Raw genomic sequence first — 4,936 nt, 5'->3', positions numbered from 1 at the left:
CTCGTCCATGCTCTTTAAACAACCTTCTCTTGTATTCCTACGTCTCTCCACAGGAAGTCGACATTTTCTTCATCGGTTTGTTCTCTTCTCTTTGCGGGTTAGGAAGATAGCATCCTCTTCCTTGTACGTCTGTTCCTAAATCTTGTTGGTAGAGGGTCTTTAGTTATGAGTTAGAGGTTTCCATCAGACCATGGTTTTCACGGATCGATTCTTATAATCCACGTGTGAGATCGACATTCTTCATACTGCGTGTCTTCTTTAATTTATTTTATATATGTATATTTACTTTTTGGGTTGTGACTTTCCACGCTCGGTTTTGTGCGACCTTGGTTTGTTTTATTTTGTGTACTTGAGTTTTTGGTAAATAAATGGATTTCGATCGTCTGTCTTTTGGGTTTTGTTATCGGCCTAGATCTATTATAAATGAAGAGATTTCGGTCCATTTATCTTTTGGTTTTGTGTTATATATACTACATGACCTCCCATGAAGAAGGATTTCAGATTGTTTATCTTTTGGTGCACTGTTATAGATGCGTGATAAATGAAGGGATTTATAGTTAGTTTATCTTTTGGTTTTTGTTGTTTATGTGCTCGATACTGTGATAAATAGAAGGGTTTTGGTCGAAGCTATCGATTGCTTTCAGATGTTTTAGTTTATAGATTTGATGATAATAAAGCGATTTCTTGTCATTTTATCTGTAGCGATGTTTTGGTATTATATGTCATGTAGTAATTCGATTATAGTCATTTCCTCTTCTGTTTTGTTTGCATGGTCTCTGTAGCAGCATCAATTGTCCTTTTTGTGCAGGATAAAGTGATTTTACGTGTTTCTTGTTTCGCTTGTTTACTATGCTTAGCCGAGCATGTTCTTCTCCACGCAGTCTACTTTGAGCATGTTCTTTACTTTCCTATATGATGGCCGTGATATGGATGTGTGTGTTCCTTTTGTGCTCAAAATCCTTTTGTACATGGTTTTTTTTCCTTCTGTTCAATGGATGTAATCTGCTGTTTTTATTGGTTTTATTTAACTGATGTCGTGACCAAAGCTTTTATGGTTTGAGGATGGGTTCTCATACGCATTTCCTTTTTCTGGTTGATTTTCATATTGTTCAAATTTATGTATCCCTGTAGTTTTGCATATCATTTATGCTACTTCTATACAAACATATGAACGCATTTTCATACCATGTTTGCACATGAAAATTTGTTGGGATTTGCATTACTGATTGTATATGCAATTTTAATCTTACAGAGCATTACTCAAACTGGTGATACTTCTTCCTTTCATGTTTCTTGCTTATTGTGTGTATACATATGTGCTTATCTTACATATCAATTAGAGTGTGTGTATGCATGTAGAAACATCTTACTGTCGAGTTTAGAGTGCGTATACACTTATATACTTATCTTACATACTCGAGTTTACCACGGTACATATACATATTTGCTTATCTTACGTATTTTGTTAGAGTGGGTTTACCCTTTCTCCCTAGGCATTTATAGGTTATACATCACCTTGCCAGTCTGCAATGTGTTCTCAACCGTGAGTTCCATTCATCATGTGCCTTATCATGTGCATGTTTGCATAATTTGTATGTCTACAATTCCTCTCTAGGTAGTGCAGCTTGATCTCCGTGCGTCAATTGTGTGCATGTGAAATGATTGTTGCCATCCTATACTAATTTCGTAGTTGTATGTGCGTGCATGTTTCATGACATCGCTCCCTAGTTTACGCACTTGGTTTCCTTATTGATGGTTTCGTTGTGTCGCGAGGTCGGTAGAGATCACGCTAAGAGAAAAGTGGATCATAGTTTTCTAAACGTAAAATGTCGTAGATGGATAGTTGGGCGTTAGATGAGCGATGCGCCCTTGTAAGCACTTTTGCAACAATGGATCATAATTTTTCACATAAGAGTGGATCATAATTTTCTCATAAAAATGTGGAAAATCGTGCTTATGGGACATTAGAAAAGTCTGATATATTGAAATTAAGAAAGTCAGAGAATTTACGCGAGGAGTGAGGTTGGGATGATGATAACAAAATGATCGCGTTGAGACCCGGTGCTCATCGCGCCACACAATGAGCTTGTGTTGTGATCCTGTCTGACTTTCTATTTGTTTGATTTTGTCTATATCAAAGCCAACATGTTGGTTAGCTGCAATTCTTGTCAAAGAAGCGAGGCCATCCATCACAGACTATTGACAACAGCAGCGAGATTCTGAAAGGTTTAGAAAATTGCTCTGTGAGGGATGACAATGCAATGAATAGGGTCATATCACGGCGTCGTTTATTCCTCATATTTGGAGATAAATATGGATGGGGAGAGACAGTAATTGAGGATAACAAATCGCCCAAATGAACATGCAACGAGTGACAGGATGGTAACTCTACCTTGTGTGCCCTGTTTGCCTAGCCGCCTCGCTCTTACTGCATTTTGACAGGCGCAGCGGGCCGAAGGCAGAAAGAACAATTCCATGATGGGAGAACATGAATATGGTATGTCATCGGAAATGGGCTGCTGCGATTAGGTGCGCACTAGTCCACGAGACTTTGTGGTACAGAGTGTGATGGTTAAGGGCTTTCCGTGACCCTCCCAAGGAGGGTGTTCGATCACTTAGCAGGAGAAAATGGTCTGCACATGGTTCATGGTGAAAAGAATTGATATCTTGACGGAGCTTGGGTTGAGACGTCTAACCGGAATGATTGATGCAAATGCAAGTTAGAGATTACAGTTGGGGAGGGGATTATACGCTCATGCATTATCTTCATCCATGACTATATTTTATTTCTGCACCATACATTACTTGCATTGCATCATGATGATGAAAAACCATGAGTGCCCACTTTTGTTGCCTTTGCTGCACATTTTGACTTTGGGCCTCGTTTATCTTGCATGTTTCTCATATCTGTTGTGTCATTATTATCAACTATGGACTACACTTATATGCGACTTTTATGTTGATGTTCATGTTTTGATAGATGTACCCTACCTCCGTATGGATCGGTTTTGTTTTTGATATTATCTTGAAAGCCTTTTCATTAAATACCTTGGCTCATGTGGATGTGGTTATATATATGTTGTTATCTTGACCTTTTCATTTCTTTGTTGTTTTCAATCTTTTATTTACATTCTTTGTGAGCTTTATTTACTATAGTGTTTTTGTTGTTTCTACTATATAGCTGATCTAATTTTTCTTGTTCCTTTTAATGTATAACTCCATGTTTACAGTTGAATAAGTATCTATAATGATTGATTTGAGCTAATTTGCAGCCCTATTCTAATATTGTGTATACTTCTTGCAAGATTTTGTTGTTATGGCGATGATGATGGCAATGTTTGTCGTGCATTGCCTGAGATGCAAAGGGTTCCCTTAGTAGCTATGGTTATTGTTGTGTGTGAACATAGTCAAGCCTCGGATGCTTTGGCGAGGGCAATCCATTACAACCATAGGCGTCCGGCTACGCGTAAGATGGTTAGGAGAATGTTAGTTGTTTGCGTAACCAAGGATGAGTATAGTAGGGGCGGTGGGCATGCAATGCCTCCCACTGACCTACTCATTCCGATTAAGAGCAAGCTATGCATTGATGAAACATTGATTTGTGTTTGGTTTTATTTTGTTTCCCCTTATTCTTGTTTTTGTTTCGGGTATTCTATAGGTGATGTTGGTGTTCACACATATATATTGAAACCTTGAATGCCAATGAAGTTCCATATCACGGTTATTTGCCGCCTAAGCCATATTGAATGCCAATGAAAAGACCCAACTCACGCCATCATTTTCGGTGTTTCGGTGGATCAAGGCTATTCAAGCATCTTTGTATGGCAATTGGATTTTGGAGTCACTTGTCGGGAGATGGTTGATTATTCTTTGGAGGTGGGTCCCGAATATGCCGCTCATGCCTTCTTGTTCTTCTTGTTAGTAATCTTGTTCATGCAATTATCCACACACTTGAGCCCTTTGTATTCTAAAAATAGTGTAATCATGTAAAAGAATGGGTATCCTTGTATTTTGAAATAGTTAAAATCATAATACAATAGTTGGGATTTGTTCATCTTATGAAATATAATAAGCGTGTCCATGACTGCCTTTGGGATTTGTATGAATGTGCGAGTTCTTTATAGTTGTATTTCAATTGTGATGTTGTAGTCCTTCTAATTAGCCCTTTGTATTGCATTGTCGCTGCTCATTACAAGCGAGGAAAAAGTGAGACAAATGAGGTTTGGTTTCCATGGTTTTGAATATATATATTACTTGAAAGTACTTTCTTTGTAAGCATTGCAAGTGGAACAAATAATTATTATTAGCATTTTAGTTATCTCAATAAATCAGCTTGAAAGAGTATGGCATATAAATATTTTGAATATGGCAATAAATCAACACTTCAAGGTTAACTTATGGGTTTTGCATTGATAATTGCTATATTCATTTTGCAATTTAAAGAATAATTAAAATTGCTATAAATTAAAATTAAAAGTAGTAATCCATAAAAATAAAATTAATAAGATTAAATAACCGATTGTCTAATACCCGAATTTAATAAAACCAAAACTATAGGGGCAATCTCACCATTAAATGAAGTGGTGACTAGATCCCCACTTCTGAGCAAGCCAAGCACCATGAACTGCCAAAGTCACAAATTCCAGCATTTGACTTCCACCATCCAAACACAGGAATTGGTCACTATTGTCCCACTTCCCATTGTAACCAAACACACTGAAACTGAGAACTTTAGTTGAAGTCCTTACTTCCTCAGAAGTGCCACTTCCTGACTTCACTAACTTCGGTGGAGAACTTTTGAGCAAACACCCCATAAATATGCTCAGCTAAAGTGAGAGAATTAGCAAATGGTTGGTTGATTCGATTGCAGCTTGATAAAGAAATACATGAGTGTGGTTGGAAGTTAATTACATCTTCTAGCCTGCGTTTCCATCAC

This window comes from Dioscorea cayenensis, chromosome 4 (assembly GCF_009730915.1).
Source record: "Dioscorea cayenensis subsp. rotundata cultivar TDr96_F1 chromosome 4, TDr96_F1_v2_PseudoChromosome.rev07_lg8_w22 25.fasta, whole genome shotgun sequence".
Classification (NCBI taxonomy): domain Eukaryota; kingdom Viridiplantae; phylum Streptophyta; class Magnoliopsida; order Dioscoreales; family Dioscoreaceae; genus Dioscorea; species Dioscorea cayenensis.
Note: the sequence above shows the minus strand (reverse complement) of the source record.